Raw genomic sequence first — 18,262 nt, 5'->3', positions numbered from 1 at the left:
TGTGTGTGTTAGCGTGTGTGTTAGTGCGTGTGCGAGTGTGTGTGTTAGTGTGTGTGTTAGTGCGTGTTGGTGTGTGTGTGCTAGTGTGTGTGTTAGTGTGTGTGTGTGCTAGTGTGTGTGTGTTTTAGTGTGTGTGTTTGATGTGTGTTAGTGTGTGTTGGTGTGTGTGAAGGTGTGTGTTGGTGTGCTAGTGTGTGTGTTAGCGTGTGTGTTAGTGCGTGTGCTAGTGTGTGTGTTAGTGTGTGTGTGTTAGTGTGTGTTTGTGTGTGTGTGCTAGTGTGTGTGTGTGCTAGTGTGTTGCTAGTGTGTGTGCTAGTGTGTGTGCTAGTTAGTGTGTGTGCTAGTGTGTGTGCTAGTTAGTGTGTGTGCTAGTGTGTATGCTAGTGTGTGTGTTAGTGTGTGTGCTAGTGTGTGTTAGTGTGTGTGTGCTAGTGTGTGTGTGTGTTCATGTGTGTGTGCTAGTGTGTGTGTGTGTGTGTGTTAGTGTGTGTGTGTTAGTGTGTGTGCTAGTGTGTGTGTGTTAATGTGTGTGTGTTAGTGTGTGTGCTAGTGTGTGTGTTAGTGTGTGTTAATGTGTGTTCTAGTGTGTGTGTTAGTGTGTGTGTGTGCTAGTGTGTGTGCTAGTGTGTGTACTAGTGTGTGTGTGTTAGTGTGTGTTAATGTGTGTTCTAGTGTGTGTGTTAGTGTGTGTGTGTTCGTGTGTGTGTGCTAGTGTGTGTGTTAGTGTGTGTGTTAGTGTGTGTGTTGGTGTATGTATTAGTGTGTGTGTGCGCGCGCGCGTGTGCTAGTGTGTGTGTTAGTGTGTGTTAGTGTGTGTGCAAGTGTGTTCGTGTGTGTGCTAGTGTGTGTGTGTTAATGTGTGTGTGTTAGTGTGTGTGCTAGTGTGTGTGTTAGTGTGTTAATGTGTGTTCTAGTGTGTGTGTTAGTGTGTGTGTGTGCTAGTGTGTGTACTAGTGTGTGTGTGTTAGTGTGTGTTAATGTGTGTTCTAGTGTGTGTGTTAGTGTGTGTGTGTTCGTGCGCGTGTGCTAGTGTGTGTGTTAGTGTGTGTTAGTGTGTGTGCAAGTGTGTTCGTGTGTATGCTAGTGTGTGTGTTAGTGTGTGTGTATGTTAGTGTGTATGTTAGTGTGTGTGTTAGTGTGTGTGCTAGTGTGTGTGTTTAATGTGTGTGTTAGTGTGTGTTAGTGTGTGTTAGTGTGTGTTAGTGTGTATGTTAGTGTGTGTATGCTAGTGTGCGTATGCTAGTGTGTGTGTGCGATAGTGTGTGTGTGCTGGTGTGTGTGTTTAATGTGTGTGTTAGTGTGTGTTAGTGTGTATGTTAGTGTGTGTATGCTAGTGTGTGTATGCTAGTGTGTGTGTGCGATAGTGTGTGTGTGCTGGTGTGTGTGTAGTGCGTTGTGGGGAGCGGTGGTGTAGCGGTTAGCGCGCTGCACTACGAACCCGGAGACCTGGGTTCTATTCCCGCTCACGGCCAACACCGGTGACGATTATCTGAAACGGTCCTGGGCCTCCCCTAGGTCGACTCAGCCTCGAATGAGTACCTGGTTCGGTGTGTAAACATCGCCACTGGCCGGGCGTGGAGCTGATCACCCACTCCCTCGTGTGCCGTGCCGGCCTTCAGAGGTGCTCCCTAACAGCACTTGCCCCAACAGTCTGTTCCAGGCTATACGGGTGATTTTTGCCTTTGTGTCCGTATTGGCAATTCGTGTTGATCACGAGTTTTATGTTGCGTATATATATTAAGGACGCGCGATGATTTTAAAGTTTTGTTGTTTGTCGCTTAATAGAGGGGGAAGAGGTCAGTCGCGCACAAGGGGAGCGATATAGCGAATAACGTCCCGGTCACAACCGAGCTTGTTGATGAGACCCAACAAAGTCGAACTCTTCGCCCGCTTGACACAAATGGGCCGGGAAGGCCGATAGGAGATACACACCGCGAGACGAGGCGTTTCGTTGTCACTCGGACATACGGGTAACGGAGTGTGGTGACGCTCGCTTGTTCAATGCATCGTATTGCATTTTAACTATCGTATATTCCGCGGTGCGTACAGCGTCTTTTTTCTATGCTTTGTCGCCAGAGGTATATTTATTTGTTGATAGGCATGCCTGTACAGCACATGGGTAGTAGGTATGTGAAGTCGGCACGTTCTTGAAGCGCGGCCTCTATTTTTGTATATAAATGCGCCCATTGATTCTGTGAAGGGTGTTGAGATGCCGTCTGCATCGAGACCCCTACATATGAATCCACGTTGCATTTGCATCGCATGGACTCCTCCAGGGAAGCATAGATTTACATGGGGGCCTACGGTGAAACAGGCTCTCCGCTCTATGTAAGATACATGCGCCCGCTGTGTGTGTTGTTGTTATGTACAGCGGTTTTGAAATTCGCCTTTGAACACACGAAGGTTAAGATTGCTTTACATCGTGTTTGCCGTGGAACTTAAAGCTGACGCGCGCTTGTGAGCGCACACGCGAATGGTGCGTTCGTACACGCAGACAAAGATCCCCCATACAACTTTAAGGAGCTGTCGGGGCGAGTGCTGTTGACGAGCCACCTATGAAGGACCGGTCCGGAACACGACCAGCACCACGCCTGGCCGCCTTTGTCTCCCTCGTGGCGATGTTTCCACACACACACACGCGCACCGGACCAAGTTACTAATTTCAGGCTGAGTCGACCTAGCGGAGGCCCAGGACCCGGTTCAAACATTTCGCCACTGTTATTGATCGTGAGTGGGAATCGAACTAGAGGGGGGCGTTCGTGGTGCAGTGCGCTAAGCGCTCGACACTGCATTGGCACATCGCACGCACACGCACCACATTCTATATATTCTTTGAATTCCTGCAGTCACGAAAGCTTTAAGTCAACATTCTATATAGTACACGCGGTGTAGAAAATTAGTAAAAAATGTACGTGATATGTTTGGTCGATAAATGTTACCATAATTAAATACCTAATGTACGTGCGATGTATTATGGGTACACGTGCGTGTGCTCTGATAATGTAATGCGTAAGTTAATGTCAGCGTCTTCTGTAATTATATCTGTAATATATAATGTAACTCCAAAATAATGTAACCCATAAGACAAAAAATACGCGTGGGTTAAATTACACAAAACGTTGCTCTATGGGCCAAACGGCATTAACCGCATTCCATGCATACACGGTCATCATTTGCTAAATAGCCCGCGGATCGCAATGTGACATTAGTGGAAAGACTGCATCAAGCGTGGTGGAGCGGTGGCGCAGCGGTGAGGGCACTGCGCACTGTGAACCCCGGTTGATCCCGAGTTCGATTCCCATGCACGCGAGTGATAACTGAACTGGTCGTGCACTGACCATAGTGGTGAAGTATGGTCATATGAAAAAAAACCCGAAGCTACCTTTTATTTATTTGAGCAGTTAAGGCTCACTGAGCCATAGCTCCTTTTCAGAAGCGATCTGGCCACGAAAGTGGCTTATAATCATGTGGTCTTAGTCTCCAATGAGTATCTGGTGCGGTGTGTAGTAAACATCGCCGCTCGGGAGACAAAGGCGGCCGGGCGTGGTGTTGGCCACCCACCCCCTCGTGTGCCGTGCCGGCCTTCATAGGTTTTGATACACGCTAACAGCGCTTGCCCCAACAGTCTGTTAAGGCTACACTCGGGATCTTTGTCATCGGCTTTGTTATGCGCCACATATAAAGTTGTAATCATCATCATCACTATTCTCAGCCATCATCTATACACTGCTGGATTGATCCCTACTCAGACCGTCAAAGTCCACCGGTTAAGTAAAAATGCAATGAGCAGCACATTCACTCGATATTGTTCTTGGAGTAAGGCATTTGTCTGTCTAAATAGTGTGTGTGTGTGTATATGTATAGTGTGTGTATGTATGTGTAGGTATAGTGTGTATATATATAGCGTGTGTGTATGTGTAGGTATAGTGTGTGTATATGTATAGCGTGTGTGTATATATAGCGTGTGTGTATGTGTAGGTATAGTGTGTGTGTATGTATAGCGTGTGTGTATAGTGTGTGTATGTGTATATGTATAGTGTGTGTGTATGTGTATATGTATAGTGTGTGTGTATGTATAGCGTGTGTATATATGTATCGTGGGGAGTGGTAGTGTAGCGGTTCGGGCGCTGCGCTACGAACCTGGCGAACCGAGTTCGATTCCCAACCACGGATAAGATAATTGACGATTATCTGAACCTTGCCTGGGTCTCCCCATAGATCGACAACAGCCTCGAGTTACTACATTCTGCGGTGTGTAAACATCGCCTTCATAACAGCACTTACGCAAGAGAGGCTATTACAATGTGTCCATTACTAACTTTGAATGGTATGCATTGCAATTATATATACAGTGTATGTATACATCATATATAGCATATGGTTGTGTATGCGTAAATATTAACGGATCTGCGTTGTGGGTTTTTGTCATGTACTATGCATATACATGGATTTTAGGACCGTGCTTTTGAATGAATGTGTGGAATATAATCCCCCGTAAAGCGATAACTTTTCTCGACAAACTTTTACCAACTCGTATACCCAACTGAATGCGTTGAAATTCAACCGCAATGCGCGCGTGTAATTTAAAACTCGGATAAACGACGACGACGACAACAACAAAAACAATTAACTCAGAATAAAATAGGGCCATTAACAACAACATCCTGTTTCCATTAACCATTACGCGTGGTGGAGCGGTGGCGCAACGGTGAGCGCGCAACCGCGCGAGACGAGTTCGATGCCCGTGGCTACGGCTGGCACGACTGGCGATCGATAATTATCATCCGAAGCACCTTGCGTGAGCTGTGGTTCCACGTCAATTTTCGCGAACGACTACGGCGCGATAGGCAAGAGAACTCTCACTCACTCAGCAGGGCAGGGCACGGCCGATTCGCACATTTTATATTAATGATTCCAGTATTATCATTCTAATATGCGTTTTAACATACTCTAATTGCGTTTTTTTGCTAATTGATCTATGCGCATGCATTTCAACACAAGGTGCGGTGGTGGTGGTGATGGTGCCTTTGATCAGAGATACCGAATTCACATTCACGTGGTATACACAGTACCTACATTTGCTAACCACGGCAAAGCTACAATCAATAGAGAATAAAGTAACTGTCATTATCGTTAATGTTATCATCAGTCAATTATGGTTTAAACTAAAACTAAACTATTTTTATATTGTATCAGGCAAGGCCCACTGAGCTATGCACCTCTTTCAGAAGCGACTTGGCTATCACAAATGATAGCTCAACGAAGTGGCTTACCGCGTGGACATTCAAAGCAGCCAAATGCCCTAAGCGCGTGTCGGTTCTCAATGTGGAAAGACAAACCGGAGAACACGGAGAGGACAGACACCGCAAACTACAAATATACAACAGGCGTCAGGGTTGGGATCAAAACCCACGACCTCCTGTATACCAGGCGAGGTAGTTAACATCTCGATTTAAAGCTTTCTTGAATACTATTAGGTTTTTTCGGTAAAGTCACGTAGGTAAAAAAATTAAATTAATAAAAGTAAATGCAGGGATTCATCTTCTTGGTTCTTTCGGTAAAGTGACGTAGAATGGAAATAATAAAATAATAAAAATAAAACATAAAATAATTCTCACGACGTTTCGGCCACAACGCAAGCAGCCGTCCTCAGGTGAAGAACAGGGATGTCGAGAAGACAGAGTCTGAATGAGTTTCATTCGTCGTGAGAATTATTTTATTATGTTTTATTTTTAGTATTTTATTATTTCCATTCTACGTGACTTTACCGAAAGAACCAAGAAGATAGTTAACATCTCCTAGCCACCGTGGCGCCCATGCTCGGTCCGCTGCTTCCTGGATGTCTCCTCCCCGCCGAGCCATCTCACGATCTCTCTCTCTCTCTCGATGCACCAATGACGAGTCACGCACGAGCGTGGTATCTCTGCACAGCGACTTCTTGATGATGGATAATATAATGATCCATATCATCCATCCGCACGTGACAACTTAATTGCGGCTATTTTTCACGACACGTGGGTTTGCTTGCGTGCGCTACTACTACTACTCCTACTACACGCACACATCGTACCGCAGATACACGCGTGTTCACGTAATTGATATGCACACTCGAGAAACGTATCAAGTATAACGTAATGATAGTGAATATTGGAATGGCAGATTATGGAATAGCAAATGCGTTCGAGAGGTTGTCCGCCAGATGATTATGATGACGATGATCAATATTTGGGCGATGAAGGTCAGTTCGTGATCGGAGGATCGTGCTGGGTGGAAGTTCTGCGGGATTGAAGAGGCAGGCCTTCATCCAGCAGTAGATAATCTCGCCATGGCTGATGTCACTCCACTGTTGGATGAGTGTTCCTCCGGTTTGCGACGTGGCCTGTAGATTGATCGGACGTACTTAACCATAGCAGGCCGACTGTAATTGGTTCGTCGAGTTTTACTGGATGTATACGAATTTAAATTGATAATGTTCAGCAAAGAAAACCCTGCGTCGTGATGGCCGTTGACGCAGTTCAAGATGACGTTTCTAGCAATGATCCTCATTCAGTTGTGCTAGTTTAGCTCGCTAAATGTATAGTTTGAATACTGTTGCTGTTGTAGTATATTTACCAAATGGTTATATATATATATATTTTTTTCCGTGTGTGTGACAACAACTAATCAAGCATATACTGGATACCGGGAGAATGTGAACTGATAATTACTCTGAAGTTGTGGAAGGGTGAGAAGGACGAGATATACGTACATACACATCGATAAATATCCATTAAAAATGCATCTATTGGGGATAATATTTGTCGTGAAAGCCGACGTGTCAAACTGATCTATATAAATGTCTACATTGGGATGCTAAATATATATTAGAGTATGCTCCACCAAGTTTCGCACGACACACTTAAAGAAAAAAAATATCTATCGATCGGTGAAGCAGGTAATTTGCCTCCGTTGCAGTGCGATACTGAATTGACAAGGATGTGCGCAAAGACTGCGATCCAAACACACAAAGATCGCTCGCATCCCCCCGTGTAGCTTTCAGCAGACTGTTGGGGCAAGTTCAGTTAGCTAGCTCACGGAACGAGAGGGTGGTGTGGTCGGAACCACGCCCGGCTGCCTTTGTCACTCCAATGCTGATGTTTACTACACAGCGCACATGATACTCATTTAAGGCTGAGTCGACCTAGGGGAGGCTCAAGATCGGATAATCGTCAGCGTTGTTGGCCGTGAGCGAGAATCGAACTCGGGTCGCCGGGTTCGTAGCGCAGCGCGCTAGCAGCTACACTACCGCTCCCCACTACAGACACGCAGACACACACGAGACAAAGACACACACACGCAGAGACATACACACATACAGAGACACACACACACACAGAGACACACACACACACGCAGAGACACACACGATACAAAGACACACACACGCAGAGACACACACACACACGCAGAGACACACACACACACGCAGACACACACACACGCAGACACACACACGCAGAGACACACACGCGGACACACACACACGCAGAGTCACACACACACGCAGAGTCACACACACACACGCAGAGACACACACACACGCAGAGACAGACACACACACGCAGACACACACACACGCAGACACACACACGCAGACACACACACACACGCAGACACACACACGCAGAGACACACACGCGGAGACACACAAACACGCACGTAAATACACACACGCAGAGACACACACACGCAGACTCACCCACACACACAGAGACACACACGCACGCAGAGACACACACGCACGCAGAGACACACACGCACGCAGAGACACACACACACGCACGCAGAGACACACACACGCACGCATAGACACACACGCAGAGACACACACACGCAGAGTCACACACACACGTACACAAACGCAGACACACACACACAGACAAACACACACACAGAGACACACGCACACACACGCACAGACACACACGCAGAGACGGACACACACGCAGAGACACACACACACACACGCAGAGACACACACAGCCACAAGAATGTCGCAATCCACTGGTGCGCCGTAGCGCGTTGAGCAGCGCACGAGGTCGCGCTCCAAGCCCGTGGCACGGGGCGACTCCATCGCGTTCTGTGGCACGAACGGCAACGCTCCCTCACCTCGGCCATCGTTCGTGCGCTCTCATTGCCGCACCTCTCTGTGTGTCTCTCTCTCTGTGTGTCTCTCTCTCTGTGTCTCTCTCTTTGTCTCTCTCTCTCTGTGTCTCTCTCTCTCTGTGTGTCTCTCTTTCTGTGTCTCTCTCTTTGTCTCTCTCTCTCTGTGTCTCTCTCTCTCTGTGTCTCTCTGTGTGTCTCTGTGTGTCTCTCTCTGTGTGTCTCTCTCTCTGTGTGTCTCTCTTTGTCTCTCTCTCTCTGTGTCTCTCTCTCTCTGTGTCTCTCTCTTTGTCTCTCTCTCTCTGTGTCTCTCTCTCTCTGTGTCTCTGTGTGTCTCTCTCTGTGTGTCTCTCTCTGTGTGTCTCCTCGTCTATTTGTTTCGCTGTCTCCCTGCTTGTCTCCCTGTCTATCTCCCTGCGTATTTTACCTCTCTGCCTCTCGCTCTGTCTCTCTCTGTGTGTGTCTCTCTCTCTCTGTATCTCTCTCTGTGCGTGTCTCTCTCTGTATCTCTCTCTGTGTCTCTCTGTGCGTGTCTCTCTCTGTATCTCTCTCTCTGTGTCTCACTGTGTGTGTCTCTCTCTGTGTCTCTCTCTGTGTCTCTCTCTGTGTCTCTCTCTCTCTCTCTCTCTGTGTCTCTCTCTGTGTGTCTCTGTGTGTCTCTTTCTGTGTGTCTCATCGTCTATTTGTTTCGCTGTCTCCCTGTTTGTCTACCTGTACTTCTCGCTGTTGTTTTTGTTTACCTCCCTGCGTATGTTATATCTCTCTGCCTCTCTATCTCTTTCTCAACCTCTCTGTCTATTTCTCTCTCTGCCTGTCTCCCTGTCTCTCTGCCTCGATGTCTGCCTGTTTCTGTCTCCATGGTTTCGTGCCCCCGTCTGTCACCCACGGCAAATTGGCAACGGATACATTGTAATTCCCTCCAAATCGTCTATTTATCCGAAGTTCCAGTAACATTTTTTTTGAAGAACCTAGAAACGTATTAACCATCAGCTACATCTCTACCACATTTTTTATTCGTGATGTTTGTTGCTGGTCGCTTGGCGTTGTTTTAGGGCCTACGGGTTTCGTGTTCATCAATCGCGATGATTAGTTGAGTCGTATAAATCGAGTCTGAGATGAGGGCATGGAGCAGATCGGACGCATGGCGCGTCGCTGCGTCGCGTACATCTTGAGGTGGTTACTCAACAACACCACCAACAACACCAACAACAACACCACCAACAACACCACCAACAACACCAACAACACCACCAACAACACCAACAACACCAGCAAAATCACCACCAACAACAACACCACCAACACCACCAACAACACCAACAACACCAGCAAAATCACCACCAACAACACCAACAAAATCACCACCAACAACACCACCACCAACACCACCAACAACACCACCAACAACACCAGCAAAATCACCACCAACAACACCACCACCAACACCACCAACAACACCACCAACAACACCAGCAAAATCACCACCAACAACACCAACAAAATCACCACCAACAACAACACCACCAACACCACCAACAACACCACCACCAACACCACCAACAACACCACCAACAACACCAACAAAATCACCACCAACAACACCACCACCAACACCACCAACAACACCACCAACAACACCAGCAAAATCACCACCAACAACACCACCACCAACACCACCAACAACACCACCACCAACACCACCAACAACACCACCAACAACACCAGCAAAATCACCACCAACAACACCACCACCAACACCACCAACAACACCACCAACAACACCAGCAAAATCACCACCAACAACACCAACAAAATCACCACCAACAACAACACCACCAACACCACCAACAACACCACCACCAACACCACCAACAACACCACCAACAACACCAACAAAATCACCACCAACAACACCACCACCAACACCACCAACAACACCACCAACAACACCACCACCAACAACACCACCAACAACAACACCACCAACAACACCACCAACAACAACACCACCAACAACACCGACAACACCAAAAGCAAAGCTCCCCCATATAGCCTTTAATATACTTTTGGGGCAAGTGCTAGTAGTGAGCAGCCTATAAAGGCCGGCACGGCACACGAGGGGGTGCGGGGGCCATCACCGCGCCCTACCGCCTTTGTCTCCCCAGCGGCGATGTCGAGAACACACCACCGCACCAGGTACTCATTTGACGCTGAGTCGACCGAGGGGAGGCCCAGAACCGGTGTCAGATAATCGTCGCTGGGTGTTGGTGGGCGTGAACGGGAATCGAACTCGGGTCCCCTGGTTCGTAGCGCGGCGCGCTAGCCGCTTACACTAAGCGCTCACCCGGGACACGTGCGCGCGTGTGTCTCTGTAGCGGGAGTGGTGATCCGGCCACACCATTCCCTCTCGACGGTGTGTTTTGTTCCGGCCTGCACGTGCCGCTCACTAACAGCACTTGTCCCAGCAGTCTGTGTGGGCTACGCGGGGGGCACCTTTGTCTTGGTGTTTGTAGCGGTTATCGACACTGGGCGCAGCGTTGGTGAGATGTTAACTACCTCGCCTGGTATGCAGGAGGTTCGTGGGTTCGATCTCGATCCTGACGCCTGCTGCTGCTGTATATCTGGAGTTTGCGTGTTCTCTCTCTCTCTCTCCCCGTGGTCGCGTGGATTCTTCTCTGGGTCCACCGTGTTTTCCCTCCGCATTTACAATGAACGTCACGCGTTTAGAATGTTTGTCTGCGATGAATGTCCACGTGATGAGCCACTTCTTTGAGCGATCATTTGTGGACAGGCCACTTCTGAAAAGATGAATATAGCTCAGTGGGCCTTTTATGGTAAATTTAAAAAAAATGTTTAGTTTAAGATGACGATCCAAGTTCCCTATATGGCCACGATTAACACTCTGATCATACTATACGTGCATGCGAACCAGTCTCCAGGCCTCCCTTAGGTCTACTCAACCTTAAACATCAAAAGAGTACTGGACACATTGATAGACCGGTAGTTAGATTGGTAGTTAGATTGATATATCGATAGTAAGACTGTTGGATAGATTGACAGATAGCTTGGTAGTTAATTTAAAACATTGATTAATGGTTAGATCGTTAGTTAGAGTGATACACTGGAAACCAGACTGACAGTTATATTAATATACTGATATTGATAATTATATTGATAGTTAGACTGATAGATTGATAGTTTTAATGATAATTATATTGATAGTTAGACTGATAGATTGATAGTTAGATTTATAATTAGATTGATAGTTTTACTGATAATTAGATTGATAGTTAGACTGATAGATTGATACTTAGACTGATAATTAGATTGATAGACTGATAGATTAACAGTTAGACTGATAATTAGATTGCTAGTTAGATTGATAGATTGACGGTTAGACTGATATTTAAGCACGGAACTTATTTATGTTAATTGAATTTCACCAATACTCGCTCGACTTGCAAGCTAATCCGCGGAAGTTCATCTCAACTCGTTTTATTGAAATGTCCATTACACATTCACAAGCGAGCACCCACTGCGCAGATTTCTTTTTTTTTTAAACCCCTATCAGCGCAGACATCGGCGATACACAGACAAACAACGCGAGGTTATGGCACTCCAGGTAACCGGGAGGGGATGTCGACCGCCTCTTCGATTGGCCTTCAAGCGTACACACGCCACAAGAATTGCCGAGTTCACCGATGGTACGGGTCGTATATTGTTAGCAAGTGTGTCGCGTCCAACTGCACACCCCTGTTAACGACGATTCGCTTAACGACAGGCCTCCATATAGCCCGATGTGTAGTGTGTAGTGTAGAGTAGTATATAGTATAGTAGTGTATAGTAGTGTATAGTAGTGTAGTGTATAGTAGTGTAGTATATAGTATAGTAGTGTATAGTAGTGTAGTGTATAGTGGTGAGGTATAAAGTGTAGTGTATAGTGTCGTGTATAGTAGTGTAATGTATAGTGTAGTGTATAGTGTAGTCTGTATGGTGTAGTGTATAGTGTAGTGTATAGTAGTGTAGTGTATAGTAGTGTAGTGCTGTAGTGTAGTGTATAGTAGTGTATAGTGGTGTAGTGTAAATTATGGTGTATAGTAGTGTAGCGTATAGTAGTGTAATGTATAGTGTAGTCTGTATGGTGTAGTGTATAGTGTAGTGTATAGTAGTGTAGTGTTGTAGTGTAGTGTATAGTGTATAGTGGTGAGGTATAAAGTGTAGTGTATAGTGTAGTGTATAGTAGTGTAATGTATAGTGTAGTGTATAATGTAGTCTGTATAGTGTAGTGTATAGTGTAGTATATAGTCGTGTGGTGCCTCCATAGAGCCCAATGTGTAGTGTATAGTATTGTAGTGTATAGTGTAGTATATAGTAGTGTATAGTGCATAGTAGTGTAGTGTATAGTGTAGTGTATAGTAGTGTATAGTGCATAGTAGTGTAGTGTATAGTGTAGTGTATAGTGTAGTGTATAGTGTAGTGTATAGTAGTGTATAGTGCATAGTATTGTAGTGTATAGTGTAGTGTATAGTGGAGTGTATAGTAGTGTAGTGCCTCCATAGAGCCCAATGTGTTCGCTTACCAACCGACCATTCCCCTGTTAACGACGGGCATTCTCGATACAGTTAATATTAATTAATGCATTGATTCACCACGTTTCTTTTAATAGTATGTGTTTGTAATGTTGTTCGTATCTCTACGTTTCAATATCATAAAGAACGTTATTTTGGGCGAAAAGCGGATAACTTTCAATGCTATCGGAACGAATTAGGCGTTTTGAGCGCGTATTTTCTCTACTCGCTTAACGACCAAATCACTGAACGACCGGTTTTGTGGATAACTAATGACCGCCGTTAAGAAGAGGAGTTCTCCTGTACAACGTAGAGGCATGTGCGACTATCGGCTGAGCTTGCCTTGCGAGTGAAAACGATCAGCCTCTCACCGTTCTTTTGGGGGGAATCACGCTTCAGAAAAGGAACCTCATGGCGGGACCACGGGGTTCCCCCCATTATCCCCCCGGCTCTCTCGCGTGAACTGCGTTGCGACGTCATTCTATGTCTGTTGAAGGCGAACGACACGGCGATCTGTCCCTCTCGACGAGCTCTACACGATGCGCTGATCAAAGTTTTGTTTCTTCTGCGCGTTCGTCCTCGCCGCTGCGCTTGGACACGACACGACAACGGAACGATCCGATGTGCGCGGTGGGACGGAGTCGCCAGGAATGAATTAATTAATTACGATTTTGACGACCCGTTTAATGTTAAGTTTCTAACGGTCACGCACTCACGATCGTTTGGCGTGTATACAGGAGTATGTCAGAATATTTATGTACGCTGGTGGAATCCGATGAGCGATAAAGCTCTTTTTCACAGGCGTTCAGTAGGGGCTGGTCAGAACGTTACAACAACAGGCAGTGCAAAAACGCGACAGGAGTGGAAAGTATAGGTAAGGTAGGGAAATCACTCAACAATGTCTACAAGTAAAACTAAACTGATGTGTTTATCTCAGCAGGTAAAGCCCACTGAGCTACAAACTTATTTTTCAGAAGCTACATGGCCCCAAATGATAGCTCAACGAAGTGGCTCATCATGTGAAAATGTAAGGCAGCAAACTAATTCTAGATTTGAAGCTTTCGTGACTGCAAGGATTCATACTCGTAGGTTTTATCGGTAAAGTCACGTAGGTAAAAAATAGTACTAAAATAAAATAATAATAAATTAAAATAACTCAATTAAATCACGACGTTTCGGAGGCAACACAAGTCTCCGTCTTCAGGTGGGAGCGTCACAGCCAGATTTACTGTATCAAGTGAAGAGAAATCCAGGAGCCAAGATCTTAAATACTGGTTAACCAAAAAACCTAAGAAGACTGGTTAACCAGTACATTTGGCTGTGACGGTCCCACCTGAAGACGGAGACTTGCGTTGCCTCCGAAACGTCGTGATTTAATCGAGTTATTTTCATTTATTAGTATTTTATTTTATTATTATTTTTTACCTACGTGACTTTACCGAAAAAACCTAAGAGCAGCAAAACTAATCTAAACAATATAGACGCATAAGTGTTTGTCTAAGTGTTTGCACACTCGCATGTGAGAATAACTCATTTCGTTTATTTTTACTTGTGCTATGAAGAAGGGTCGTGACTCAAAACGTCCCTTTGAAGACGTCCACGCGGTGTGTTGTTATTGATCACGGGACGTGCTGAGTTTGATGTTTGTTGTTGGCCTTGACTCTGCTCGTGCACAGCAGCCAACGCAGCAGCATCGCCAACATAATTAGCTTCACGTCGCGTTCGTGCTATCACAATATTGCATCCACGCTCGCATTAGCACATACTGCAATTTACAGCAAAGCACTTTTACGCGATCGTGATCACCACGCGGGATCTACCGCTCGATGAACGGCTTGCGGCAGTCGTCCCCCACGTGGCGCGTTGCCATCCTCCGACTCATATTCCGTCACCAGTCTCGTCCATCGCCACCACCATCATCGTGGTCGTCATCCCGTCTAGCCGTGATGCGTCCACCCACGGCCGTTCATAGCGGGGTGCGGGACCCGGGGCAACTCACGAAGCGTGTGGGTGCCCCCGATGCCTTCAAACTAAACCGGAACTATTACACCTGACACCGGCACGTCTAAGCGCGCCCCCCCCCCCCAAAGCGCGGGGCCCGGGGCGGTCACCCCGATTCGGCCCGTACCCTAAGAACGGCTCCAACCATCCAACCCAAAACCCAAGCACACCGATGATGAGTCGAAGCGCAGCGCTTCACTCCGAGCGACTCAAATCGCCGTCACCGTTAGCCGCAGTGTGCTGCGTTTCACAGACAGTAATCGTCTGCTACGGTGGCTTTACCCGTCTCGTCAAGTCGATTCTATTCGTGTTGTTTACTCATGCGTGTGGAAGCCTTTTCGTGGCGCAAACCTCGACTGAAAACTCATTTCTTGAGGACTGCTTTTGTGTGTGTTTAGTTTGTTGTCCTTCCCCCCCCTCCCCCGCACCTCCGCTCAACGCGTTTGGCTACGTACGGCGCGAAAGAAGTTCAACACACACGCACGTAAATACTTTAACAATATGAGCACAACAGATAACAGAAAATCCTACAACTATGCATCATCACATTCGCAAATGATTGTAAATTATATTTGTGAAGCGTCGACGTCGGCAGGGACACCGTGGACTTTGCGACGATCGCTCTGTGTCTGACAACAACACAACCATCAGCAACAACATCATCATCATCATCAACAACAACAACATTCGCCACTAAGCGGCGGTGACGTCACCACGGCGCTTGCGCCAGGCCAGGTGCACTCCGAGGCCAGAGTGTCGAAGGCTCGCCGACAAGAACGACACTTGCGGGATGTTGTTTAACTGTGAAGCAGACGGCTGGTAGTAGTAGTTCACGAAAATAAATAAAGAGGTGGTGATGCGGGGGGGATTAAATACACCCGCACGCAGTATTGACCGGGGCTGCCTCGGGGTTCCAACCGCGCACCTCTCCCAACGTCGTTGACGCCCACGCGTTCCTTCGCTCGTTCACAGTTCGCTCCAATTAACGGCGTCACGACGCCAATCAACGCCGCCGCTCACTCGCAAGGCCTCGCCGCTCTTCGTTTGGGCATTCCGTTGAATCGCGCGGTGACCCGCTCATATAATCGTCGTCCTTATCGCTATAATCAATCGGCCATGGTCAATCGACTGCTGGAAGAAGACCCCAACCCTAAGCCACTGCCGCCACCGCTGCCAGCACCTGCCCACGAATTGATTCCATTTCATCGCTCCATCTCTCACGGCGTGCGCAAACCTGTTGGACGCGTTCCATTCTAATAATCATCATCATTATTGTTGTTGACGTTATTTGTTTACCGCCAGTCCGTTGTTAATCTCGACCGTTGGCCATCAAATCAAATCCCTTCTCGAGCCGTGGCGTGTCCTGCCCAAGCCGTACATCGCCTTCTTCGAAGCTCGACTCACGGCCTCATTCCGCCCCCCCCCCGCGTCTTCTCAAGCGCCGTGCGCTCTCGTCATCCGTCGAGGTCCGCGGGTGGCCACGCGTGCGATCCATCTATAGACACCCCACTCATTTTCTACAGTTCTCACGACCCCCTGCCCCACCTCCCCCCTCTATCTCTCTCGCCCCTTGCATCCTTCTCAGAACGTGGTTGACTTTCACGGCGTTGAACGATTTGAAAGTAACGCATTTGGAATTGGTGGGAGACTTTTTAGAGGCTTTGAAATGAAATCGTTTGGGGTTGTTCCCCCCCCCCTATCTTCCGTCCTATAATGTTACTATTTTAGCGGGGGGGGGGGGACGGGGGGGTGTCTACAAATGGATCACCATGTGATGTAAAGTCAAGTCTGTGTATGGGGGTGTGTCTGTGTGGTGCGTTGTGGTGTCCAGTTCGCGCGCATTGTTCGCATACATCCACAAATTCGCCGAAAAAAACTTACGTGGCCTTAAAAGGCACACACACACACACATATATATAAATCATACGCGACGGTTCGGGCATTGAGCCCTTCTTCATTGCAGAGATAGGGCGACGTTTTTTTGCGGGGAATGTGCCTTCACGCATATTCATTTCATGTTGTCGTGTAATTTTGTTTCACTATCGTGCTTTTGCACCACTGCCGACGACATCCGCAACATCAGCAGAAATACCACAACGACAACAAACTAAAACTATTTATTATTTTATTTCAGCAGGTAAGGCCCACTGAGCTATTAGCTCCTTTTCACGAAGCGACCTGGCCACAGTTGATAGCTCAAAGAAAGTGTCTGATAATCGCGTGGTCTCAGCCTCAAATCAGTACCTGGTTTGCGCTGTATACAACAATAAAAAACATCGCCACTAAGAAGACAAAGGCGGTCGGGCGTGGTGCTGACACCCCCCCCCCCTCGTGTGCCACAGGCGCTACTCGCTAACAGCACTTGCCCCAACAGTCTGTGAAGGCTACACGGGGGACGGGGGGATCTTTGCCTTTTCTTGTTGACGTCTCGCGCCGATGATCGCGTTGCGCGAGTGACGGGAGGTAAAATATCCAGCGGTGTTCTGGAAGGGAGAGACCGATGACATCTCTGAACAACACCGGCAGCGACACCGTGGACTTTGCGACGATCGCTCTGTTTGACAACAACACAACCACCACCACCAACAACAACAACATCATTAACAACAACAACATTCGTCACCAAGTGGCGGTTATGTCACCGCGTCGCCTGTGCCAGGCCAGGTGCACTTTGAGTGGTGACATCTGACACATTTACACACACACACACACAGACGCATTACAGTACTGTATATATATACAGCGTGAGGTCTATGTGCTTATAACTACATCAATACGATTTATTAGTTTTGATGTTACAATTTTAATTTCCCCAAACATTACGGAGTTTAAATCGTTTAACTCAGAGGTGCGGGCTGGATCAGCCTCGTAGCCAACATTGCTTAAAGTCTCACGCTAATTATAAACAATCACCAACCATCATTAAATGAAGATACATCTCAACATTCGTCAATACATACTGGCGCAAGAAAAAAATATATAGTAGGCGACGTTTCGGGAAATAGCCCTTCTTCATGGCACATGGCTCCGCATCATAGGCGAACCGATTAATTTGCCTCGAGTGGAGTGTGACGCTCAAGCCGATAAAAAGTAAAATGCCGTATTCATCATTGAGTTGTGGAAACATATACAAATCTATAATAATGTGCGGTAAACAGCGCACGTGCACGCGTGAAACTACAGGTAAAACAAACATTACGTCTATCTCGTAACAGCGCGATTCATGCTGGCAATTTGTTTTTAATTAATTGGCTTATTTCACTTCAGTTCATTTTCCGTCGACGATGCAGGCCAAACAGCCCATTCGGAGAGCTCACCCTAACCCCAGTGCAGTGTCACAACAACAAACAGGTCCACGGATGCTTGACAAGTCAACCAGTTGTATGGCAGCAGACTGGTTCCTAGCCACGGAAGCTCTCTCGCTTACTTCAGCATTTTGTCTTGCTGTGGTTGTTCCACCTGATGAAGATTGCTTGTGTTAGCGATCGAAACGTCGTGATTTGTTTGATTTCATTTCATTTCTACCTACGTGACTTTACCGAAAGAACCAA

General features: G+C 47.0%; 1 protein-coding gene across 2 annotated transcripts in view; it reads left to right on the top strand.

Annotated features, from left to right (window-relative positions):
• Positions 1-18,262, top strand: part of LOC144725001 (transcription factor AP-2-alpha-like) — a 75,220-nt gene that overhangs the window by 36,237 nt on the left and 20,721 nt on the right. The window lies entirely within an intron of this gene.

Source organism: Lampetra planeri, chromosome 22, assembly GCF_965212315.1.
Source record: "Lampetra planeri chromosome 22, kcLamPlan1.2.h2, whole genome shotgun sequence".
Taxonomy (NCBI): Eukaryota; Metazoa; Chordata; class Hyperoartia; order Petromyzontiformes; family Petromyzontidae; genus Lampetra; species Lampetra planeri.
Note: the sequence above shows the minus strand (reverse complement) of the source record. Positions and strands in the feature narration are given on the sequence as shown.